Source organism: Lithobates pipiens, unplaced genomic scaffold, assembly GCF_037356315.1.
Source record: "Lithobates pipiens isolate NorthernLeopardFrog02 unplaced genomic scaffold, aLitPip1_a1.2 Scaffold_28, whole genome shotgun sequence".
Taxonomy (NCBI): Eukaryota; Metazoa; Chordata; class Amphibia; order Anura; family Ranidae; genus Lithobates; species Lithobates pipiens.
In genome coordinates, this window is record NW_027507789.1 from 3116736 (window position 1) to 3144114 (window position 27379).

Sequence of the window (27379 nt, forward strand, 5' to 3'; positions counted from 1 at the left end):
TCAGAGGTCCCCCCATCACATCAGAGGTCCCCCTATCAAATCAGAGGTCCCCCATCACATCAGAGGTCCCCCCCATCACATCAGAGCCCCCCCATCACATCAGAGGTCCCCCCATTTTGCTGTATGGTCAAAGGTATTGCTTCTCAGCCTTTTGGCTAAGATCAAGTGTAGTATCGACTATAGCCTTTAGGATTGTCTCTGCTTCACAGCTAGGACATTGAGAACCACTTGTATCTATCCAAGCCATTAGGTCCTTGTGGGGGTACCCTCTGCTCGGCCTTGTAGGATCGTTGATTAAATTCAGCTTGTTAGGTGTGACTACTGCAAGTCACCTATTCACAAGTTATGTTACCGTTTCCCAATTATTATTAGAGTCTTATCTAAGCAAGGAGACACGGAAAACTTCTCAGTATATCTGCTCAGACGGTCGCACTTGCTTACTCCTCTGAGTTTCTTTATTATCACACAGCTCTTATATACACAAAGGAAAGGCAGGCGTTAAAAATGTTGAAACAAAACAATTTCTATAAAAGGCAATGTCTTCTGCTCCTAGAGCTGATGCAGTAGTTGACCCTTATGACCTGGCTTCCTCTTTGTGTGTACGTGACTGGATGTGACTGCACCCATCCGGCCTTTAAGAATGATGTCTTTAAAACTACTGAAAACAGACGAGATAAGCATTAATAAGAAATATACTGTCAACCATTTTTATTCTTATACCTTGATTCTCACAACTTCCCCCTTTGACATCACCCCTCCCTCTTACCCTGGGTCCACCTGAACAAGTTCTAGTCGGCCTATGTCCAAAGTACTCTCCCTGACCGCGAGTTGTCAGAGGGGTATACACCCATCCCCCTGGATAGTACCAACATCTAAAATTCAGGAAGAGTGGCCTTTCTGAAAGATGGGTGATGTCAAGAAACTAAATCCACCTATCTTATCCAACTTATCAACTTACAAAAGTTCCATCTTTTCTACAGCATTTACCTTGGCTTTCTTGCAAAAGCACATAAACAACTTAAAACACAAATAAATGAGAAATATGAATATAAGCACTACTATAATCGTCATTGCTGCCTTCTTGAACCAAGAAAATAACCCTGAGAAACTAAAAGTTCCACCAAACGGATCCCAGTCACGGCCAATATTACGGGCCTTCTCCTGTAGATCCTTTACTTCCGTGCGGTGTTGTGCAATGATGTCATAATAATCGGGTACTTCGATGCTGGTGTTATGTATCCAAGTACAACATTCATAGTCTTCTGTGGTCTCACAGAGTCCTGTTAATGCTGCACTCATACTTTCAATCGCTAACTCATGTAATTCTATTTGTTTTGTGATGGCTCTGGTCTCTAGATTTAACTTAGTAATGTCATCAGAGTTTTTCTCCAAAATATCATGAATTATTCCAGTATAGTTATTTAGTCGCTTCATTAAGTCTATACCCCATCCTGTCCAGGACGGGAACCAAGCCCATGCCATGTCCTGCTCTAAGAATATTTCTCTCTTGCTACGATATCTGAGGGGATATCTAGGGTGCATACTAGCCTCTAGTAGGTGATCACCTCGTTCATCACCCACTACTCCCATTACTGGTACCAAACTTGCGAGGTAGCACCATCCCTGAGCCCTTCTAGGTATCCAGGTATAACACTTATCCCCACAACAGATGTATATATTGTTTCCTAGAGCTACTGATCTTGAACTGATATCATTTCTATAACGAGAGGTGTATCCATAGAGGGATAAGTTGGATACTAACCACCTAACATTATTATCCACAATGTTAGTGAGGAAGTCAGATAATGTCTGGTGTGTGCTGGAATTACTGGGGTAGAAGCTTTCATTTAATACGACAATGGACAAATTAAACTTGCTGTCTTGGCATTCTCTATTTCCTCCCGTTGTGTTCCCTAAGTTGAAACACCAGGCAGGGGGAAAGGCGAGACCATTTGATTTAAACATTACTGTCTTGCTGGCATTTGTTTCAGTTATGTTAATGCTACTGTTAGCAAGGTCAGTATAATTTATAGGAACTGCCATCAGTGGTATGTTTGCTGTACTGGGGTGTAATTTACTGCAAATCCAACATTTCTCATATCCTGACTTCCGAGCATAAGCATATTTAAACTTCAGTAATAACATTTTTTTAGAAAATCCTTCATCCTTGTGAATTTCATTCTGTGAGGTAACCAAACTATTGGTCAGGATTACTGAAACAAAAAGAATAAAAAGATACATGTTGTCATTTGCCAACTGGCTCCTTTTTACAGTGTGAAGCGTGGATCCAGGCTGCTTTACCCTCCAACTTGACCGATGTGGGAGTGGTCAGCAGTACTTGATATGGTCCTTCAAACCGTGGCTCTAAAGCTTTTCTGGTATGTTTCTTTACATAGACCCAATCTCCGGGGCTCAGTGAATGAGTACCTGCTATTGAGTTAGGGTCTGGAAGAGAAGAATACACACTTTTGTGGATCTTAGTTAGATGCTGTTGTAATTGTATCACATATGCAGTCAAACTATCACATTGCAATTGCATACTCTGTGGAAAGTATAAACCTAGTCTGGGTGCATTCCCAAAAAGTATTTCATATGGGGATAACCCTGTTTTTCCCGTTGGAGTATACCTTATGGAGAACAAAGCTAAAGGCAGACATTCTGGCCAAGGTTTATTTAACTCTTGCATAGCTTTTTGTATTTTTAACTTTATTGTCCCATTTACTCTTTCTACTGATCCTGAACTCTGTGGGTGGTAAGGGGTGTGGAAACTTTGTTGAACCCCTAACATAGCCATTACATTCTGCATGATTTCTCCTGTAAAGTGTGTTCCCCTATCTGATTCTATGGTTTCAGGAAGACCAAACCTAGGTATTAACTCTGTAATCAGTTTCTTCGCTGTGGCTTTCGCTGTAGCTGATTTCACTGGATAACTTTCTGGCCAGCCTGAAAATAAGCAGATGCACACGAGACAAAATTCAAATGGGCCGCTCTTAGGCATTTGGATATAGTCAATTTGCAGTCTCTGAAAGGGATACTGGGCCCGAACCTGATGTTTACGTGGGGTTTTCACTCTCTGTCCTGGGTTATTTAACAGACAGATTTGGCATGCAGCACAGTAGTTCCTTGCAGTACTACTGAATCCAGGAGCTAGCCATCCTTGGCTTACAATCCTATACATAGAATTGGAGCTGACATGAGTGGGCAAGTGGACAGCCGCTGCCATTGCTGGGTATAGAGAGGCAGGTAGGCATATTCTGCCTCCTTCCCTCCATATATTGTCAAGGCCTGGTGCTGCTCCCATTTTTACCCATCTATCTTTCTCGCTCTCTCCTGCTTGCTCCTGTAGTTTACTCATCTGCTGCCATGTCGGTTCTGGGATGCTCACCTTTACCGTAGCTAAGGTCTCAGGGCTTACTTCCCCTAGAGCTGCTTGTTTTGCAGTTAAATCTGCAAATGCATTTCCTTTTGCCTCAATTGTTTTTGCGCTCGTGTGTGCCGCTATCTTCATAATGGCTACTCTTCTAACCTTTTGAAGATTGTTCAGGACTCTTTTGATTCCTTCACCATGTTTAACAGGTGTGCCTGCTGCTGTAAGGTAACCTCTAGCTTTCCATATGTGGCCATAATCATGTGCAACACCATAAGCATAGGCAGAGTCAGTGTAAATGTTCCCTTCTTGTCCCTCTAAGTGTTCTAAGGCTTTTTCTAAGGCCGTTAGTTCCGCTTCTTGTGCCGACATGTGTGCTGGTAGTGACTTTGCCTCAATTACCTGTGTGTCCGTTACCACAGCATAACCTGTGTGATATTTACCTTTGTCATCGGCAAATCTACTACCATCTATGTACAGTGTGTGTTCTGCATTTGCAATGGGTGTGTCTGTGACATGTGGGAACCCCGTGATCTCTTGTTCCATAAGTTGAAAACAATCGTGTTCATCAGATGTTATGTCATGAAATGAAAGTGTGTCAGAATCCTGAGTTTCTTGTGCTGTGCCTTCACCATTACTCCCCCCTGTCAAATCTGTCTGTAAGGGTAGAAGTTGTGCTAAGTTAAAGGAAGTGCATCGTTGGAAGGTAACATTGGGAGGTAGGAGCAAGGTGCATTGCAGACGCAGCTGCCTCGCCATTGATATGTGTTTTGGCTGAACTTGTGACAAGATGGCGTGTATGTCATGTGTGGTATGTACCACTACAGGATTGTCTAAGACGATTTCTGAGGATTTGTCAATGATAATTGACACTGCTGCGACTGCTCGTACACAGGACGGTGATCCTCTAGAGACAGGATCGAGAGCCGCTGAGAAATATGCTACCGGCCTTTGTTTGATGTGTTGTTGTGTCAACACCCCTGTTGCGTGTCCCGTGATTTCAGCAATGTACAAATGAAATGTTTTGGTATAGTCAGGGATCCCGATCGCAGGTGCCAAAATTAGTAACTTTCTTAAGGTGCTAAAAGACTTATGACCTGCTTCTGTGAGTACATAGGGTACTATTTTCAAGCAATCATATAATGGCTGCATCAGAGAACTGGCATGTGGTATCCATTGTCTACAATATGATACCATTCCCAGAAACATACGAAGTTGCTTAAAGTTGCGTGGGACATTCATTTGTCTTATGGCCTGGACTCGTTCTTCAGTGAGGTGTCGAGTACCCTGGGATATACAGTGGCCCAAAAAGACAACCTTTTTCTGGCATACCTGTAACTTAGTTCTATTCACTTTGCACCCTTTTTCAGCCAGGAATTGTAACAATGATAGAGTGGCTTTTAAACAAGTATCGTTATCCGGACAACATAACAATAGGTCATCTACATATTGCAACAATACACAAGTGTCAGGTGGTTGCCATTCCCCCAACACTGTCTGTAGGGCTTGCGAGTATAGAGTTGGCGAATGCGCCATTCCTTACGGTAGGCGTGTCCAGGTCAACTGGCGGTTTTTGAGACGGAACGCAAACCACGGTTGACATTCCTCCGCCAGGGGTACAGAAAAGAAAGCATTAGCCAAGTCTATAACAGTAAATGAGGAGCTATCTGATGGTACTTCTGAAAGTAAAGTATGCGGGTTTGGTACTAGTGGCGTTATTGGGACCAATATTTTGTTTACCGCCCTTAGGTCTTGTACCATTCTATACTTTACTGGGCCATCCCCCAATGTCTTTTTCTTGACCGGATACAATGGGGTATTGGCTGGTGACTGTATTTCTTTTAATGCTCCACTTTTGAGTAGAGCCTCCACTTGTAGTTCTATAGCTGCTTCCTGGGGCGCACTGAGTGGGTACTGTTTCTGCTGGGGGAGAACTGCTCCTGGAATCAGCTGTAGAGTAACCGGGGGTATGGGCAAAAGTCCAACGTCTGCTGGATGTGTTTCCCATAGCCCTTCCGGAAGGCTAGACAGAATTTGATCTATTTCCGGCGAGGGTGTATTGGACAGTTCTGGTTCTACTTCCAAACATTGTATTTTATTACAGATTTCTATACCCTCTGGGTCGTCTCCTATTGCTAAGGTGACCATACCATCTGGATGATAAGTAATGTTTGCTCCTATTTTCTGAAGAATATCTGCTCCTAATAAATTAGTAGGGGCTCCTCTGGAAATCAAAAAGCGTGACAAAAACATGTGATTCCCTATTTTTACTTTTAAAGGTTTAGTCAGTGGGGCATCGGACAAAAGACCGTCATAACCACTTATGGGTATGGTGTCACGGGATGTCATGTGTGGAGGGACTACTGAATCAGATAATAAGCTGCGTGATGCTCCTGTGTCAACTAAACAAGGAACATGTTTACCTTCCACCTTCATCAATATGTGGAGCATTTTATTCTCTGATTCAGCTAGGACTGGGGCAAGTCATGCGGTCGGATCGTCCCTATCATTGGTACGCCTCTGTCTGTAGTCCCTCGTGTCTCTGTCCGTGTTTCCTTCCTGTTCGTCTTTTATTCTTTTCCTACAGTCTCTTTTTATATGTCCCACCTTGTTGCAGTAATAACAGGTAAGAGGTTTACGGGAGGAATTCCCTCCTTCATTGACCCGGGCAACAGTGTTAACTCCCGGTGTCCTTCTGGGTTTAGTTTCTGCTAAATCAGCCTCTATGCCTTGTGCTTTCTGCAACAATGTTCCTCTGTCCCGTATGGCTCTCCATTCGGGAGTACATGCCTTCAGTTTGTCACCTATTTGGGGTACTAGTCCTTCCATAAACTGTCGATTGAAAGCCCTAATGGTGACGGGTAAGGCTAAATCTAGACCTTCGTCAGCCATCATGCTTTCCATGTTGAGGTAAAATTCTGTAACAGTCTGACCTGGGGCCTGTTTTATGGGCGCTGTCGAACCCCTTTCCTGCTGTTTCCCTTGGCAAAATTCTCGTAACTGATTAATAAACAGGGGTCTAGAGTCTATATGACGGGGGTGTATTCCTGGTGGATCTACCGCTGGATCCCCTTGTGGTCTATGTGGAGCAATTTCATTCATAAATTGATTAAACATCGTTAGTGTCATTTTATGTCTACACAAATCTTCCCCATCTTGCCAAGTTGCTTCATGTGTGTCTAGTAATTGTGTCACGAATCTACAGAATGCGGCAGGTTTTGCTACGGGATCAGGAGCATTCTGTATTAATGCCATAAGAGTGTCAGCCGACCAAGGTGTCCATGTCCTCAGAACGACTTGTCGAGTCACTGTAGGTGGCTGTCCTGCTTGACCCGCATTTGGATTATTTACTTGTATTACCCTAGTCCGACTGTGGACTGGAGCTACGGACTCTGGTCTTTGAGCTCCGCAATGTACACATTCCTGTGCCCAGTCTGTATTCTGGGTACCGCATACTCGGCATACCCATCCTCTTCCTCTTAAGGAAGGATAAAGTTTTGGTCTTTCGCTACCTGGTGTGGTAGTGGTATAAGGAGGTGGAGTACCTTCCGTTTTTACTCCATCCTCGGGAGCAGAAGGGAGACTCTTACGTCGGACCTTCATATCCCATCCACCCTGTTCATGACAATACTCCCATCCCTCCTCTTCAGCCCTGTTGGAAACCTTAATTAAACATTGTATTTGTGATACCCATCTGTTCTGCAGGACCTCCCCCTGTCTGTCTCTCTTTATATTCTCCCAACCTTCTACACTTAGCCCATTTTCTCCATCCATTCCAAATTTCTTGAGAACCCTATTCATGCCCTGTGCCTTGTCCTTCCCATACAACATTGTAATTATGTCTTTAACAGCATAACATTTCTGAGATTCCTCCTGGGGTTTACCATGTGTCTGGCCCATTTTGACAGTCCTGCCTAGGTGGCGTTTGGATCACTTACTAAGTGTCTCGTTGCCTTCTCCTCCTAGGGTGCCAAAATACTAAAAACCTCTCCTGGATGAGATTTCTGAAATCGAATTACTTTATATGCTAGCCAACTGACAAATATTATGACCAGACTGACAGCTACAACATATACAAGCATCCCCTTTGGTGGCCAAACACATATAACTAGATCTCCGGGCTTTGTGGAGACCTTATTCCCGTCCCATTACCATGGAATCTCTCAGCAATCGTTTCTTATTCCTGCTTTATTGAGGCAGTCAGGACTTATACTTTCAACCCGTTTTTAGGCTCATGAATCAAAAAGCGTATATCAAACTTAAGTGTCGGACCCCCAAGTACTCTTACGAGTTAAGGGCGCATTCCGTTACCCATTGGGATGATATATGTTTCAATTCACACCATACAAACAGGGCTTATCTCAGTCACAACAGACAGACGACAAGGAGACAGACAAGAAACAACGGTAACATAAGTCAAATATTAAATTCAAGACCCGCTTACTACAGAGGTTGGTTTTACCTGAAGAACAATACAGACAGATCGGGTGGGCACAAATCTAAGAAGCACAGAGTTTATAAGAAAATAAAGCTTTTCTTACCTGCGCAGGATTTGTCTGTGGTTCCTGATATGCCCGACCTCTTTGTTCCGTCCTTATGTTCGTTCGCCTCTTGTAGTTTCTTTAGCGAAGTCCCTTGTTCGTGCGCCAAAAATGTTAGGTGTGACTACTGCAAGTCACCTATTCACAAGTTATGTTACTGTTTCCCAATTATTATTAGAGTCTTATCTAAGCAAGGAGACACGGAAAACTTCTCAGTATATCTGCTCAGACCGTCGCACTTGCTTACTCTGAGTCCTTTATTATCACACACGGCTCTTGTATACACAAAGGAAAGACAGACGTTAAAAATGTTAAAACAAAACAATTTCTATAAAAGGCAATGTCTTCTGTTCTTAAAGCTGACGCATTAGTTGACCCTTATGACCTGGCTTCCTCTTTGTGTGTACGTGACTGGATGTGACTGCACCCATCCGGCCTTTAAGAATGATGTCTTTAAAACTACTGAAAACAGACGAGATAAGCATTAATAAGAAATATACTGTCAACCATTTTTTTATTCTTATACCTTGATCTTCACACAGTACAGTGTGGAATGTACCCTGTTCAAAGTATTTTGTTTTTTGTATATTTTCTTTAAAAATAAAGTATACATTTTCAATCAAAAATTAGATACACGGTCTAAGGATGGCCCCTCGCTCCTCCCACAATCCTCTGTGGCTGCTGTGCTCATTTGCATGTGCTGCTTGTATCTGATCTGTAGTTGTAAGGAGAAGCTGATCTGATCATAATCATTTCCTCAAATCGTTATCCATACCGATACATTGATCCCTAGATCTTTATTATCCCCGCCCCCTCCCCCATACATCATTACCAGGCTCACCATGAGCTGACATTTCTGGCTCTGTTTGTCCTTATATACCTCTGAGGGTCACCATTGGATTGTCCTCGCTTCGGCAGGACATATACTAAAATTGGAACGATACAGAGAAGATTAGCATGGCCCCTGCGCAAGGATGACACGCAAATTCGTGAAGCGTTCCATATTTTCTTGCACCAAATAATAATAATAATAATAATAATATGTGCTCAATTAGGATTTTTTTCCCCTCTTATTTTGAACTATTAAAAAAAATAAAAATTATATATATAGAACCTGCCTCGTCACTCTCCCGGCGTATCGTCGCCCATTGAGATTAGACAATGCCGCACTATGCGTTTATACGCCAGGGGTTGTGTAAAGCACGACACGCTGAATGTGCACTCTGTTTGTAGCATACGCCCAAAATGGCGTACATCCTCATCTATTTCATCTCATTGTGCATCGGAGATCCTCCCATCACATCAGAGGTCCCCCCATCACATCAGAGGTCCCTCCATCACATCAGAGGTCCCCCATCCCATCAGAGGTCCCTCCATCACATCATAGGTCTCCCATCACATCAGAAGTCCCTCCATCACATCAGAGGTCCCCCCATCACATCAGAGGTCTCCCATCACATCAGAGCTCTCCCATCACATCAGAGGTCCCCCATCACATCAGAGGTCCCCCCATCACATCAGAGGTCCCTCTATCACATCAGAGGTCCCCCATCCCATCAGAGGTCCCTCCATCACATCAGAGGTCCCTCCATCACATCAGAGGTCCCCCATCCCATCAGAGGTCCCTCCATCACATCATAGGTCTCCCATCACATCAGAAGTCCCTCCATCACATCAGAGGTCCCCCCATCACATCAGAGGTCTCCCATCACATCAGAAGTCCCTCCATCACATCAGAGGTCCCTCCATCACATCAGAGGTCCCTCCATCACATCAGAGGTCCCTCCATCACATCATAGGTCTCCCATCACATCAGAGGTCCCTCCATCACATCAGAGGTCCCTCCATCACATCAGAGGTCCCCCATCACATCAGAGGTCCCCCATCACATCAGAGGTCCCTCCATCACATCAGAGGGCCCCCCATCACATCAGAGGGCCCCTATCACATCAGAGGTACCCCCATCACATCAGAGGTCACCTCATCACATCAGAGGGCCACCATCACATCAGAGGTCTCCCATCACATCAGAGGTCTCCCATCACATCAGAGGTCTCCCATCACATCAGAGGTCTCTCCATCACATCAGAGCCCCCCCCCATCACATCAGAGGTCCCCCCATCACATCAGAGGTCCCCCCATCACATCAGAGGTCCCTCCATCACATCAGAGGTCCCCCCATCACATCAGAGGTCCTCCCATCACATCAGAGCCCCCCCCCCATCACATCAGAGCCCCCCCCATCACATCAGAGGTCCCTCCATCACATCAGAGCCTCCCCATCACATCAGAGGTCCCCCCATCACATCAGAGGTCTCTCCATCACATCAGAGGTCCTCCCATCACATCAGAGCCCCCCCATCACATCAGAGGTCCCTCCATCACATCAGAGGTCTCTCCATCACATCAGAGGTCCTCCCATCACATCAGAGGTCCCCCCCCATCACATCAGAGGTCCTCCCATCACATCAGAGGTCCCCCTATCACATCAGAGGTCCCCCCATTTCGCTGTATGGTCAAAGGTATTGCTTCTCAGCCTTTTGGCTAAGATCAAGTGTAGTATCGACTATAGCCTTTAGGGGTGTCTCTGCTTCACAGCTAGGACGTTGAGAACCACTTGTATCTATCCAAGCCATTAGGTCCTTGTGGGGTACCCTCTGCTCGGCCTTGTAGGATCGTTAATTAAATTCAGCTTCACCTACTTGCTGCTATTGGGCTAGAGGCTTGGCCCCCACAAGGAACGAGATTGCGGTCTTCCCTCCCCCCCCTCCGCATTACTACCTCCGGGCAGTAGATGTAAGAGCCTTTGTAAAGGCTTCAGAGCGAAGACTTCAAGGAAACAAGAAGGAAGCTGCTTAAGAAACAACTGAGGCGACATCCTCCTCCTTGAAGATGGGGAAGAGCGAAAAGAAGACCAGCAGTATGAAGAAGAACCCTGAACCAGCCACTTCCTCTGGAGATCTGGGGCATGCCGCTGCCTCAACCTCCACCTCTACCCCAGCCGGCACCAGTCATCCGAGACCAGCTAGGCCGTACCTGCCTGCCGATGGGCTCCCCACCTTGGAGCCTTGGATGAAACAGACGGTCGTACGCCAGCTGAGAAAGGTGGACGGGAGAGTCCCCGACATGACCCCGGAGATCTTCGGAAAGAAGATGATACTGGAGCAGGGGTTCAGCAAAGCGGAGACGCTTTCAGTCCAGGCCTTCACAAAAGGTATTTTCTTCATAACTTTTGTGTCATTACCGGTCTGCAGAAGGTACTGGGAGATGGTGAAGACGAGTGGTCCTGAATCCCCTTTCCGTAAGTTCGCTGCGAACTGCCCCATAACACGGGACGAAAAGAGGGTGATGGTGGCCAGGAGGAACCCCCATACCCCAGGTAAGGACATAGCCACCTACCTCCAGAGGTTCTGCACCGTGGTGAAGGACCCTGTCCAAATCCTTGATGCCAACGGCTTCTGGATAGGTAAGTGGTCTGTGCTCTGCAAGTTCAGGAATTACCCTTCGGGGGACATCCTGCACCAGCACCTGGACATCTACCCTGGCATACCCTACACCTCCCATAAGGCTTTGCGGCATAGCTGCTAATTTGCATACGGTGTTTTGCTTCAATATATGCTTTATGCTGCTTATTTCCTTTATTTAAATCAACTTTTCAATTCACAGACATTATTTATCAGGAATAAAGGTCATCTATAGAATTAGTTTGGAATATATAAAGTAAAATATGGATATTTAATACTCCCCCTATTGTCGTCAGTTCATTATATGAAGAGTTTATATACTGAACAAGGTTACATGTGTATTGTCCTTGGCCCATATTGGCTGGATGGACACATACTTAAAGTGGAACGATACAGAGAAGATTAGCATGTTCCCTGCGCAAGGATGACACGCATAATCGTGAAGCGAAACCACATTTTCTTGCACCAAATAACAGTAGTTATAATTATTTCCCTCTTCTTATCTCCTGTACTCTTGTCACGGCTATACTAAAAAATAAAAAAAACCTAGTTATATATCGCGGTTAGATTGGCGGTGCAGTTGTACTTTTTCGGCGAGCGCTTTCTTTTTGTGCTATTTAACCCCTTGCTTACTGGCCACTTATGGCCCCCTCCTGCCCCGACCAATTTTCAGCTTTCGCCGCTGACGCACTTTCAATGTCAATGACGCGGTCATACAACACTCTACCCAAATTACATTTTTATCATTTTTTTCCCACATAAATAGAGCCTTCTTTTGGTGGTATTTAATCACAGTTGGGGTTTTTCTTTTTTTTGCTAAACAAGCAAAGAAATATGGAAAATTCTGAAGAAAAAAAAAATCATGTTTAATAGTTTGTTATACAATTTTGCAAACAGGTAATTTTTCTGCTTCTTTGATATGCACTGACAGGTGGCGCTGGTGGGCGGCACTTGCGGGCGGCACAGATGGGCACTGGGGATCTGGTGGCACATCACCGTGATTGGGACTGATGTCCATGGCTATACATAAAAAAAAAATGTTGTTACATATTGCGGTTACATTGGCGGTGCAGTTGTACTTTTTTCGGCGAGCGTTTTCTTTTTGAGGTATTTAATCACCACGGGGGGGGTTTTGAATTTTTTGTGCCAAATAAAAAGGACCAACATTTGTGAAAAAAAAAAAAAATATGAAAATAAATAATCACAGACAGTACTAATTGTTTTTGTACAGAGGATATGAACACCAATAGTCTCATGATAGGGAGGTTGCAATAATGACTTGCTTTAAAAAAAATAATTAAATGGGTTTAAAATATTATTAATAAAGAATGGAATAAAATGTATCTTTAATTTCTTTTTAAAAAAAAAAACCTCCAATAAACACAGTTTATATAAAAAAAAAATATATATATATATATATATATATATATATATATATATTATTTTTTTTATTTTTTTTTATTACAAAAGTAAAAAAAAATACACCTTCCAGAGAATGGATTCGATCCATCGACCTCTTGGTTAGGGGGCCGGCACGCTACCACTGCGCCATTCAGCTACATGGCTTCATGGAGCTCATTTTGGTTTTTGTGTAACGCGTATATGTGTCAGTTGCAGCTATTCAATGACGGTTGGTGGGCGGGTTCTGCACTCCCATACATCCATACATCCATATACATATATATATATATATATATATAAATCATGCATGTTATTATATCTCTGGGGACATAAAGCAAGCCCCTCCCCCCTCATTACATCGGAGACACTCTCATGACATCAGAAGTCCTCCCATCACATAAGAGTCCCCTCCCCCCTGATTACATCGGAATGTGATGGGAGGACTTCTGATGTAATGGGAACCTCCAATGCGACTTTTAAGTGTGTGAAAACCAAAAACTGGTCATACGCCATTAGAATTTAGTTTCAAATTTTTCAATTTAGAAAATCAAATGCTAAAAGAAAAGGAAATTTTTAAAAACATTGGTCATCGAATGTACTGAGAATGTTTGTACGAACATTCGTATGAAAAAACCTACTAGCGTATGGCCAGCTTTATGTCCCCAGCGATATAATAACATGCATGTTATAATATAAATGTGTGTATATATTATAGCTCATAAGAAGAGGGAAATAATTATAACTACTGTTATTTGGTGCAATAAAAAATGTGGTTCGCTTCACGTTTATGCGTGTCATCCTTGCGCAGGGCACATGCTAATCTTCTCTGTATCGTTACAATTTGAGTATGCGTCCATAGACCGAATATGGGCCAAGGACAATACAAATGTAACCTTATTCAGTATATAAACTGCTCATATAATGAACTGAACACATTAGGGAGAGTATTAAATATCCATATTTTACTTTATATATTCCAAACTAATTCTATAGATGACCTTTTTCCTGATAAATAATGTCTGTGAATTGAAAAGTTGATTTAAGTAAAGGAAATAAGCAGCATAAAGCATATATTGAAGCAAAACACCGTATGCAAATTAGCAGCTGAGCCGCAAAGCATTATGGGAGTGCAGAAGCCACCCACCAACCGTCATTGACTAGCTGCAACTGACACATAAACGCCTTATATATGATCGAAAAGGTTACCATAGCAACCAAGTAGCAGAGTGGCACAGCGGAAGCGTGCCGGGCCCATAACCTAGAGGTCGATGGATCGAAACCATCCTCCGCTAGGTATATATATATTTTTTTTTTTACTTTTCTAATTATTATTATTTTTTTAATATAAACTGTGTTTATTGGAGGCTTTTTTTTTAAAATACATTAAAGATACATTTTATTCCATTCTTTTTTTTAATAATATTTTAAACCCATTTAATTAATTTTTTTAAGCAAGTCATTATTGCAACCTCCCTATCATGAGACTATTGGTGTTCATATCCTCTGTACAAAAACAATTAGTACTGTCTGTGATTATTTATTTTCATTTATTTTTATTTTTTTTCAGAAATGTTGGTCCTTTTCATTTGGCACAATAAATTTAAACCCCCCCCCCCCCCCCCGTGGTGATTAAATACCACAAAAAGAACGCTCGCTGAAAAAAGTACAACTGCACCGCCAATGTAACCGCAATATGTAAGGAGGGGCCGGCAGGGAGCAGCGCACAGTTAGCTGTGTTATTATCGGCATCGTGGCATGTATTTCAGCCGTTGCAAGTGGCAATTACTTTTGTAATTAAAAAAATTTAAACAGGGGGACACTCACACAGGAGGACACGCACACAGGGGGACACTCACACAGGAGGACACTCACACAGGGGGACACTCACACAGGGGGACACTCACACAGGGGGACACTCACACAGCACAGGGGGACACTCACACAGCACAGGAGGACACTCACACAGGGGGACACTCACACAGGGGGACACGCACACAGGAGGACACTCACACAGGGGGACACGCACACAGGGGGACACTCACACAGGGGGACACGCACACAGGAGGACACACACACAGGGGGACACTCACACAGCACAGGAGGACACTGTGGGGTGGGGGGACCCGGGGCCCTTACATCTGTACACTCCCCCCCATCACGTGTGGTGGCCCTGATGTCTCAGCTTCACTCACCGAGTCATCGGATGCCGATAATAGTACTTCTAACAGCGCGCTGCTCCCCCCCGCCCCTCCATTCTTCTCGTCCGTCCTAGGTGATGTCACGATGCATACAGCACCTGGGATGAACGGGAGGGAAGGAGGGGCCGGCGGGGAGCAGCGCACAGTTAGCTGTGTTATTATCGGCATCGCGGCATGTATTTGAGCCGCTGCAAGTGGCCTCTCATGTGGTCGAGTCCGGGCCCCTAATGGCCTCGGGCCCTCGGGCGGCGCCCAAGTGACCGACTGGTCAGTCTGCCCCTGCCTGTATCATGTCTGCAGTCTCTGATCATCTTCTGTACCGTGTCTGCAGTCTCTGGTCATCTCTTGCAGTATGTCTGCAGTCTCTGACCATCTCCTGTACCATGCCTGCAGTCTCTGACCATCTCCTGTACCATGACTGCAGTCTCTGACCATCTCCTGTACCATGACTGCAGTCTCTGACCATCTCCTGTACCATGACTGCAGTCTCTGACCATCTCCTGTACTATTTCTGCAGTCTCTGACCATCTCCTGTACCATGTCTGCAGTCTCTGACCATCTCCTGTACCATGTCTGCAGTCTCTGACCATCTCCTGTACTATTTCTGCAGTCTCTGATCATCTCTTGCAGTATGTCTGCAGTCTCTGACCATCTCCTGTACCATGTCTGCAGTCTCTGACCATCTCCTGTACCATGTCTGCAGTCTCTGACCATCTCCTGTACCATGTCTGCAGTCTCTGACCATCTCTTGCAGTATGTCTGCAGTCTCTGACCATCTCCTGTACCATGTCTGCAGTCTCTGACCATCTCCTGTACCATGACTGCAGTCTCTGACCATCTCCTGTACCATGACTGCAGTCTCTGACCATCTCCTGTACTATTTCTGCAGTCTCTGACCATCTCCTGTACCATGTCTGCAGTCTCTGACCATCTCCTGTACCATGTCTGCAGTCTCTGACCATCTCCTGTACTATTTCTGCAGTCTCTGATCATCTCTTGCAGTATGTCTGCAGTCTCTGACCATCTCCTGTACCATGTCTGCAGTCTCTGACCATCTCCTGTACCATGTCTGCAGTCTCTGACCATCTCCTGTACCATGTCTGCAGTCTCTGACCATCTCTTGCAGTATGTCTGCAGTCTCTGACCATCTCCTGTACCATGTCTGCAGTCTCTGACCATCTCCTGTACCATGTCTGCAGTCTCTGACCATCTCCTGTACTATGTCTGCAGTCTCTGACCATCTCCTGTACCATGTCTGCAGTCTCTGACCATCTCCTGTACCATGTCTGCAGTCTCTGACCATCTCCTGTACCATGTCTGCAGTCTCTGACCATCTCCTGTACCATGTCTGCAGTCTCTGACCATCTCCTGTACTATTTCTGCAGTCTCTGATCATCTCCTATATCATGTCTGCAGTCTCTGATCATCTCCTGTACTATTTCTGCAGTCTCTGACCATCTCATGTACTATGTCTGCAGTCTCTGATCATCTCCTGTACTATGTCTGCAGTCTCTGATCATCTCTTATCTCCTGTACTCTTGTCACGGCTATACTAAAAAATAAAAAAACTAGTTATATATCGCGGTTAGATTGGCGGTGCAGTTGTACTTTTTCGGCGAGCGCTTTCTTTTTGTGCTATTTAACCCCTTGCTTACTGGCCACTTATGGCCCCCTCCTGCCCCGACCAATTTTCAGCTTTCGCCGCTGACGCACTTTCAATGTCAATGACGCGGTCATACAACACTCTACCCAAATTACATTTTTATCATTTTTTTCCCACATAAATAGAGACTTCTTTTGGTGATATTTAATCACAGTTGGGGTTTTTCTTTTTTTTGCTAAACAAACAAAGAAATATGGAAAATTCTGAAGAAAAAAAAAAATCATGTTTAATAGTTTGTTATACAATTTTGCAAACAGGTAATTTTTCTGCTTCTTTGATATGCACTGACAGGTGGCGCTGGTGGGCGGCACTTGCGGGCGGCACAGATGGGCACTGGGGATCTGGTGGCACATCACCGTGATTGGGACTGATGTCCATGGCTATACATAAAAAAAAAATGTTGTTACATATTGCGGTTACATTGGCGGTGCAGTTGTACTTTTTTCGGCGAGCGTTTTCTTTTTGAGGTATTTAATCACCACGGGGGGGGTTTTGAATTTTTTGTGCCAAATAAAAAGGACCAACATTTGTGAAAAAAAAAAAAAATATGAAAATAAATAATCACAGACAGTACTAATTGTTTTTGTACAGAGGATATGAACACCAATAGTCTCATGATAGGGAGGTTGCAATAATGACTTGCTTTAAAAAAAATAATTAAATGGGTTTAAAATATTATTAATAAAGAATGGAATAAAATGTATCTTTAATTTCTTTTTAAAAAAAAAAACCTCCAATAAACACAGTTTATATAAAAAAAAAAAAAAAAAAAAAAAAAAAAATATATATATATATATATATATATATATATATATATATATATATATATATATATATATTATTTTTTTTTATTACAAAAGTAAAAAAAAATACACCTTCCAGAGAATGGATTCGATCCATCGACCTCTTGGTTAGGGGGCCATTAGAATTTAGTTTCAAATTTTTCAATTTAGAAAATCAAATGCTAAAAGAAAAGGAAATTTTTAAAAACATTGGTCATCGAATGTACTGAGAATGTTTGTACGAACATTCGTATGAAAAAACCTACTAGCGTATGGCCAGCTTTATGTCCCCAGCGATATAATAACATGCATGTTATAATATAAATGTGTGTATATATTATAGCTCATAAGAAGAGGGAAATAATTATAACTACTGTTATTTGGTGCAATAAAAAATGTGGTTCGCTTCACGTTTATGCGTGTCATCCTTGCGCAGGGCACATGCTAATCTTCTCTGTATCGTTACAATTTGAGTATGCGTCCATAGACCGAATATGGGCCAAGGACAATACAAATGTAACCTTATTCAGTATATAAACTGCTCATATAATGAACTGAACACATTAGGGAGAGTATTAAATATCCATATTTTACTTTATATATTCCAAACTAATTCTATAGATGACCTTTTTCCTGATAAATAATGTCTGTGAATTGAAAAGTTGATTTAAGTAAAGGAAATAAGCAGCATAAAGCATATATTGAAGCAAAACACCGTATGCAAATTAGCAGCTGAGCCGCAAAGCATTATGGGAGTGCAGAAGCCACCCACCAACCGTCATTGACTAGCTGCAACTGACACATAAACGCCTTATATATGATCGAAAAGGTTACCATACAGCCAAGTAGCAGAGTGGCACAGCGGAAGCGTGCCGGGCCCATAACCTAGAGGTCGATGGATCGAAACCATCCTCCGCTAGGTATATATATATTTTTTTTTTTACTTTTCTAATTATTATTATTTTTTTAATATAAACTGTGTTTATTGGAGGCTTTTTTTTTAAAATACATTAAAGATACATTTTATTCCATTCTTTTTTTTAATAATATTTTAAACCCATTTAATTAATTTTTTTAAGCAAGTCATTATTGCAACCTCCCTATCATGAGACTATTGGTGTTCATATCCTCTGTACAAAAACAATTAGTACTGTCTGTGATTATTTATTTTCATTTATTTTTATTTTTTTTCAGAAATGTTGGTCCTTTTCATTTGGCACAATAAATTTAAACCCCCCCCCCCCCCCCGTGGTGATTAAATACCACAAAAAGAACGCTCGCTGAAAAAAGTACAACTGCACCGCCAATGTAACCGCAATATGTAAGGAGGGGCCGGCAGGGAGCAGCGCACAGTTAGCTGTGTTATTATCGGCATCGTGGCATGTATTTCAGCCGTTGCAAGTGGCAATTACTTTTGTAATTAAAAAAATTTAAACAGGGGGACACTCACACAGGAGGACACGCACACAGGGGGACACTCACACAGGAGGACACTCACACAGGGGGACACTCACACAGGGGGACACTCACACAGGGGGACACTCACACAGCACAGGGGGACACTCACACAGCACAGGAGGACACTCACACAGGGGGACACTCACACAGGGGGACACGCACACAGGAGGACACTCACACAGGGGGACACGCACACAGGGGGACACTCACACAGGGGGACACGCACACAGGAGGACACACACACAGGGGGACACTCACACAGCACAGGAGGACACTGTGGGGTGGGGGGACCCGGGGCCCTTACATCTGTACACTCCCCCCCATCACGTGTGGTGGCCCTGATGTCTCAGCTTCACTCACCGAGTCATCGGATGCCGATAATAGTACTTCTAACAGCGCGCTGCTCCCCCCCGCCCCTCCATTCTTCTCGTCCGTCCTAGGTGATGTCACGATGCATACAGCACCTGGGATGAACGGGAGGGAAGGAGGGGCCGGCGGGGAGCAGCGCACAGTTAGCTGTGTTATTATCGGCATCGCGGCATGTATTTGAGCCGCTGCAAGTGGCCTCTCATGTGGTCGAGTCCGGGCCCCTAATGGCCTCGGGCCCTCGGGCGGCGCCCAAGTGACCGACTGGTCAGTCTGCCCCTGCCTGTATCATGTCTGCAGTCTCTGATCATCTTCTGTACCGTGTCTGCAGTCTCTGGTCATCTCTTGCAGTATGTCTGCAGTCTCTGACCATCTCCTGTACCATGCCTGCAGTCTCTGACCATCTCCTGTACCATGACTGCAGTCTCTGACCATCTCCTGTACCATGACTGCAGTCTCTGACCATCTCCTGTACCATGACTGCAGTCTCTGACCATCTCCTGTACTATTTCTGCAGTCTCTGACCATCTCCTGTACCATGTCTGCAGTCTCTGACCATCTCCTGTACCATGTCTGCAGTCTCTGACCATCTCCTGTACTATTTCTGCAGTCTCTGATCATCTCTTGCAGTATGTCTGCAGTCTCTGACCATCTCCTGTACCATGTCTGCAGTCTCTGACCATCTCCTGTACCATGTCTGCAGTCTCTGACCATCTCCTGTACCATGTCTGCAGTCTCTGACCATCTCTTGCAGTATGTCTGCAGTCTCTGACCATCTCCTGTACCATGTCTGCAGTCTCTGACCATCTCCTGTACCATGTCTGCAGTCTCTGACCATCTCCTGTACTATGTCTGCAGTCTCTGACCATCTCCTGTACCATGTCTGCAGTCTCTGACCATCTCCTGTACCATGTCTGCAGTCTCTGACCATCTCCTGTACCATGTCTGCAGTCTCTGACCATCTCCTGTACCATGTCTGCAGTCTCTGACCATCTCCTGTACTATTTCTGCAGTCTCTGATCATCTCCTATATCATGTCTGTAGTCTCTGATCATCTCCTGTACTATTTCTGCAGTCTCTGACCATCTCATGTACTATGTCTGCAGTCTCTGATCATCTCCTGTACTATGTCTGCAGTCTCTGATCATCTCTTATCTCCTGTACTCTTGTCACGGCTATACTAAAAAATAAAAAAACTAGTTATATATCGCGGTTAGATTGGCGGTGCAGTTGTACTTTTTCGGCGAGCGCTTTCTTTTTGTGCTATTTAACCCCTTGCTTACTGGCCACTTATGGCCCCCTCCTGCCCCGACCAATTTTCAGCTTTCGCCGCTGACGCACTTTCAATGTCAATGACGCGGTCATACAACACTCTACCCAAATTACATTTTTATCATTTTTTTCCCACATAAATAGAGACTTCTTTTGGTGATATTTAATCACAGTTGGGGTTTTTCTTTTTTTTGCTAAACAAACAAAGAAATATGGAAAATTCTGAAGAAAAAAAAAAATCATGTTTAATAGTTTGTTATACAATTTTGCAAACAGGTAATTTTTCTGCTTCTTTGATATGCACTGACAGGTGGCGCTGGTGGGCGGCACTTGCGGGCGGCACAGATGGGCACTGGGGATCTGGTGGCACATCACCGTGATTGGGACTGATGTCCATGGCTATACATAAAAAAAAAATGTTGTTACATATTGCGGTTACATTGGCGGTGCAGTTGTACTTTTTTCGGCGAGCGTTTTCTTTTTGAGGTATTTAATCACCACGGGGGGGGTTTTGAATTTTTTGTGCCAAATAAAAAGGACCAACATTTGTGAAAAAAAAAAAAAATATGAAAATAAATAATCACAGACAGTACTAATTGTTTTTGTACAGAGGATATGAACACCAATAGTCTCATGATAGGGAGGTTGCAATAATGACTTGCTTTAAAAAAAATAATTAAATGGGTTTAAAATATTATTAATAAAGAATGGAATAAAATGTATCTTTAATTTCTTTTTAAAAAAAAAAACCTCCAATAAACACAGTTTATATAAAAAAAAAAAAAAAAAAAAAAAAATATATATATATATATATATATATATATATATATATATATATATATTATTTTTTTTTATTACAAAAGTAAAAAAAAATACACCTTCCAGAGAATGGATTCGATCCATCGACCTCTTGGTTAGGGGGCCATTAGAATTTAGTTTCAAATTTTTCAATTTAGAAAATCAAATGCTAAAAGAAAAGGAAATTTTTAAAAACATTGGTCATCGAATGTACTGAGAATGTTTGTACGAACATTCGTATGAAAAAACCTACTAGCGTATGGCCAGCTTTATGTCCCCAGCGATATAATAACATGCATGTTATAATATAAATGTGTGTATATATTATAGCTCATAAGAAGAGGGAAATAATTATAACTACTGTTATTTGGTGCAATAAAAAATGTGGTTCGCTTCACGTTTATGCGTGTCATCCTTGCGCAGGGCACATGCTAATCTTCTCTGTATCGTTACAATTTGAGTATGCGTCCATAGACCGAATATGGGCCAAGGACAATACAAATGTAACCTTATTCAGTATATAAACTGCTCATATAATGAACTGAACACATTAGGGAGAGTATTAAATATCCATATTTTACTTTATATATTCCAAACTAATTCTATAGATGACCTTTTTCCTGATAAATAATGTCTGTGAATTGAAAAGTTGATTTAAGTAAAGGAAATAAGCAGCATAAAGCATATATTGAAGCAAAACACCGTATGCAAATTAGCAGCTGAGCCGCAAAGCATTATGGGAGTGCAGAAGCCACCCACCAACCGTCATTGACTAGCTGCAACTGACACATAAACGCCTTATATATGATCGAAAAGGTTACCATACAGCCAAGTAGCAGAGTGGCACAGCGGAAGCGTGCCGGGCCCATAACCTAGAGGTCGATGGATCGAAACCATCCTCCGCTAGGTATATATATATTTTTTTTTTTACTTTTCTAATTATTATTATTTTTTTAATATAAACTGTGTTTATTGGAGGCTTTTTTTTTAAAATACATTAAAGATACATTTTATTCCATTCTTTTTTTTAATAATATTTTAAACCCATTTAATTAATTTTTTTAAGCAAGTCATTATTGCAACCTCCCTATCATGAGACTATTGGTGTTCATATCCTCTGTACAAAAACAATTAGTACTGTCTGTGATTATTTATTTTCATTTATTTTTATTTTTTTTCAGAAATGTTGGTCCTTTTCATTTGGCACAATAAATTTAAACCCCCCCCCCCCCCCCCCCGTGGTGATTAAATACCACAAAAAGAACGCTCGCTGAAAAAAGTACAACTGCACCGCCAATGTAACCGCAATATGTAAGGAGGGGCCGGCAGGGAGCAGCGCACAGTTAGCTGTGTTATTATCGGCATCGTGGCATGTATTTCAGCCGTTGCAAGTGGCAATTACTTTTGTAATTAAAAAAATTTAAACAGGGGGACACTCACACAGGAGGACACGCACACAGGGGGACACTCACACAGGAGGACACTCACACAGGGGGACACTCACACAGGGGGACACTCACACAGGGGGACACTCACACAGCACAGGGGGACACTCACACAGCACAGGAGGACACTCACACAGGGGGACACTCACACAGGGGGACACGCACACAGGAGGACACTCACACAGGGGGACACGCACACAGGGGGACACTCACACAGGGGGACACGCACACAGGAGGACACACACACAGGGGGACACTCACACAGCACAGGAGGACACTGTGGGGTGGGGGGACCCGGGGCCCTTACATCTGTACACTCCCCCCCATCACGTGTGGTGGCCCTGATGTCTCAGCTTCACTCACCGAGTCATCGGATGCCGATAATAGTACTTCTAACAGCGCGCTGCTCCCCCCCGCCCCTCCATTCTTCTCGTCCGTCCTAGGTGATGTCACGATGCATACAGCACCTGGGATGAACGGGAGGGAAGGAGGGGCCGGCGGGGAGCAGCGCACAGTTAGCTGTGTTATTATCGGCATCGCGGCATGTATTTGAGCCGCTGCAAGTGGCCTCTCATGTGGTCGAGTCCGGGCCCCTAATGGCCTCGGGCCCTCGGGCGGCGCCCAAGTGACCGACTGGTCAGTCTGCCCCTGCCTGTATCATGTCTGCAGTCTCTGATCATCTTCTGTACCGTGTCTGCAGTCTCTGGTCATCTCTTGCAGTATGTCTGCAGTCTCTGACCATCTCCTGTACCATGCCTGCAGTCTCTGACCATCTCCTGTACCATGACTGCAGTCTCTGACCATCTCCTGTACCATGACTGCAGTCTCTGACCATCTCCTGTACCATGACTGCAGTCTCTGACCATCTCCTGTACTATTTCTGCAGTCTCTGACCATCTCCTGTACCATGTCTGCAGTCTCTGACCATCTCCTGTACCATGTCTGCAGTCTCTGACCATCTCCTGTACTATTTCTGCAGTCTCTGATCATCTCTTGCAGTATGTCTGCAGTCTCTGACCATCTCCTGTACCATGTCTGCAGTCTCTGACCATCTCCTGTACCATGTCTGCAGTCTCTGACCATCTCCTGTACCATGTCTGCAGTCTCTGACCATCTCTTGCAGTATGTCTGCAGTCTCTGACCATCTCCTGTACCATGTCTGCAGTCTCTGACCATCTCCTGTACCATGTCTGCAGTCTCTGACCATCTCCTGTACTATGTCTGCAGTCTCTGACCATCTCCTGTACCATGTCTGCAGTCTCTGACCATCTCCTGTACCATGTCTGCAGTCTCTGACCATCTCCTGTACCATGTCTGCAGTCTCTGACCATCTCCTGTACCATGTCTGCAGTCTCTGACCATCTCCTGTACTATTTCTGCAGTCTCTGATCATCTCCTATATCATGTCTGTAGTCTCTGATCATCTCCTGTACTATTTCTGCAGTCTCTGACCATCTCATGTACTATGTCTGCAGTCTCTGATCATCTCCTGTACTATGTCTGCAGTCTCTGATCATCTCTTATCTCCTGTACTCTTGTCACGGCTATACTAAAAAATAAAAAAACTAGTTATATATCGCGGTTAGATTGGCGGTGCAGTTGTACTTTTTCGGCGAGCGCTTTCTTTTTGTGCTATTTAACCCCTTGCTTACTGGCCACTTATGGCCCCCTCCTGCCCCGACCAATTTTCAGCTTTCGCCGCTGACGCACTTTCAATGTCAATGACGCGGTCATACAACACTCTACCCAAATTACATTTTTATCATTTTTTTCCCACATAAATAGAGACTTCTTTTGGTGATATTTAATCACAGTTGGGGTTTTTCTTTTTTTTGCTAAACAAACAAAGAAATATGGAAAATTCTGAAGAAAAAAAAAAATCATGTTTAATAGTTTGTTATACAATTTTGCAAACAGGTAATTTTTCTGCTTCTTTGATATGCACTGACAGGTGGCGCTGGTGGGCGGCACTTGCGGGCGGCACAGATGGGCACTGGGGATCTGGTGGCACATCACCGTGATTGGGACTGATGTCCATGGCTATACATAAAAAAAAAATGTTGTTACATATTGCGGTTACATTGGCGGTGCAGTTGTACTTTTTTCGGCGAGCGTTTTCTTTTTGAGGTATTTAATCACCACGGGGGGGGTTTTGAATTTTTTGTGCCAAATAAAAAGGACCAACATTTGTGAAAAAAAAAAAAAATATGAAAATAAATAATCACAGACAGTACTAATTGTTTTTGTACAGAGGATATGAACACCAATAGTCTCATGATAGGGAGGTTGCAATAATGACTTGCTTTAAAAAAAATAATTAAATGGGTTTAAAATATTATTAATAAAGAATGGAATAAAATGTATCTTTAATTTCTTTTTAAAAAAAAAAACCTCCAATAAACACAGTTTATATAAAAAAAAAAAAAAAAAAAAAAAAAATATATATATATATATATATATATATATATATATATATATATATATATATTATTTTTTTTTATTACAAAAGTAAAAAAAAATACACCTTCCAGAGAATGGATTCGATCCATCGACCTCTTGGTTAGGGGGCCATTAGAATTTAGTTTCAAATTTTTCAATTTAGAAAATCAAATGCTAAAAGAAAAGGAAATTTTTAAAAACATTGGTCATCGAATGTACTGAGAATGTTTGTACGAACATTCGTATGAAAAAACCTACTAGCGTATGGCCAGCTTTATGTCCCCAGCGATATAATAACATGCATGTTATAATATAAATGTGTGTATATATTATAGCTCATAAGAAGAGGGAAATAATTATAACTACTGTTATTTGGTGCAATAAAAAATGTGGTTCGCTTCACGTTTATGCGTGTCATCCTTGCGCAGGGCACATGCTAATCTTCTCTGTATCGTTACAATTTGAGTATGCGTCCATAGACCCAATATGGGCCAAGGACAATACACATGTAACCTTATTCAGTATATAAACTGCTCATATAATGAACTGAACACATTAGGGAGAGTATTAAATATCCATATTTTACTTTATATATTCCAAACTAATTCTATAGATGACCTTTTTCCTGATAAATAATGTCTGTGAATTGAAAAGTTGATTTAAGTAAAGGAAATAAGCAGCATAAAGCATATATTGAAGCAAAACACCGTATGCAAATTAGCAGCTGAGCCGCAAAGCATTATGGGAGTGCAGAAGCCACCCACCAACCGTCATTGACTAGCTGCAACTGACACATAAACGCCTTATATATGATCGAAAAGGTTACCATAGCAACCAAGTAGCAGAGTGGCACAGCGGAAGCGTGCCGGGCCCATAACCTAGAGGTCGATGGATCGAAACCATCCTCCGCTAGGTATATATATTTTTTTTTTTTTTACTTTTCTAATTATTATTATTTTTTTAATATAAACTGTGTTTATTGGAGGCTTTTTTTTAAAATACATTAAAGATACATTTTATTCCATTCTTTTTTTAATAATATTTTAAACCCATTTAATTAATTTTTTTAAGCAAGTCATTATTGCAACCTCCCTATCATGAGACTATTGGTGTTCATATCCTCTGTACAAAAACAATTAGTACTGTCTGTGATTATTTATTTTCATTTATTTTTATTTTTTTTCAGAAATGTTGGTCCTTTTCATTTGGCACAATAAATTTAAACCCCCCCGTGGTGATTAAATACCACAAAAAGAACGCTCGCTGAAAAAAGTACAACTGCACCGCCAATGTAACCGCAATATGTAAGGAGGGGCCGGCAGGGAGCAGCGCACAGTTAGCTGTGTTATTATCGGCATCGTGGCATGTATTTCAGCCGTTGCAAGTGGCAATTACTTTTGTAATTAAAAAAATTTAAACAGGGGGACACTCACACAGGAGGACACGCACACAGGAGGACACTCACACAGGGGGACACTCACACAGGGGGACACTCACACAGGGGGACACTCACACAGCACAGGGGGACACTCACACAGCACAGGAGGACACTCACACAGGGGGACACTCACACAGGGGGACACGCACACAGGAGGACACTCACACAGGGGGACACGCACACAGGGGGACACTCACACAGGGGGACACGCACACAGGAGGACACACACACAGGGGGACACTCACACAGCACAGGAGGACACTGTGGGGTGGGGGGACCCGGGGCCCTTACATCTGTACACTCCCCCCCATCACGTGTGGTGGCCCTGATGTCTCAGCTTCACTCACCGAGTCATCGGATGCCGATAATAGTACTTCTAACAGCGCGCTGCTCCCCCCCGCCCCTCCATTCTTCTCGTCCTACCTAGGTGATGTCACGATGCATACAGCACCTGGGATGAACGGGAGGGAAGGAGGGGCCGGCGGGGAGCAGCGCACAGTTAGCTGTGTTATTATCGGCATCGCGGCATGTATTTGAGCCGCTGCAAGTGGCCTCTCATGTGGTCGAGTCCGGGCCCCTAATGGCCTCGGGCCCTCGGGCGGCGCCCAAGTGACCGACTGGTCAGTCTGCCCCTGCCTGTATCATGTCTGCAGTCTCTGATCATCTTCTGTACCGTGTCTGCAGTCTCTGGTCATCTCTTGCAGTATGTCTGCAGTCTCTGACCATCTCCTGTACCATGCCTGCAGT

General features: G+C 43.3%; 6 non-coding genes and 3 pseudogenes across 6 annotated transcripts; 5 read left to right on the forward strand and 4 right to left on the reverse strand.

Annotated features, from left to right (window-relative positions):
- The first annotated feature begins 135 nt into the window (after positions 1–135).
- Positions 136–288, forward strand: LOC143937560 (U2 spliceosomal RNA; annotated as a pseudogene).
- An 8522-nt stretch (positions 289–8810) lies between these two features.
- On the forward strand, positions 8811–8917 carry LOC143937573 (U6 spliceosomal RNA). Its single transcript, XR_013263671.1, has one exon. It is a non-coding gene; the product is annotated as a U6 spliceosomal RNA (small nuclear RNA).
- Positions 8918–10432: 1515 nt separating this feature from the next.
- On the forward strand, positions 10433–10584 carry LOC143937569 (U2 spliceosomal RNA; annotated as a pseudogene).
- A 216-nt stretch (positions 10585–10800) lies between these two features.
- LOC143934961 (uncharacterized) overlaps positions 10801–27379 on the forward strand; it is a 98524-nt pseudogene continuing 81945 nt past the window's right edge.
- LOC143937608 (U6 spliceosomal RNA) lies at positions 11723–11831 on the forward strand. The gene has a single exon (XR_013263701.1). It is a non-coding gene; the product is annotated as a U6 spliceosomal RNA (small nuclear RNA).
- LOC143937584 (U6 spliceosomal RNA) lies at positions 13537–13645 on the reverse strand. Its single transcript, XR_013263680.1, has one exon. It is a non-coding gene; the product is annotated as a U6 spliceosomal RNA (small nuclear RNA).
- On the reverse strand, positions 17808–17916 carry LOC143937585 (U6 spliceosomal RNA). The gene has a single exon (XR_013263681.1). It is a non-coding gene; the product is annotated as a U6 spliceosomal RNA (small nuclear RNA).
- On the reverse strand, positions 21689–21797 carry LOC143937586 (U6 spliceosomal RNA). The gene has a single exon (XR_013263682.1). It is a non-coding gene; the product is annotated as a U6 spliceosomal RNA (small nuclear RNA).
- Positions 25578–25686, reverse strand: LOC143937591 (U6 spliceosomal RNA). Its single transcript, XR_013263685.1, has one exon. It is a non-coding gene; the product is annotated as a U6 spliceosomal RNA (small nuclear RNA).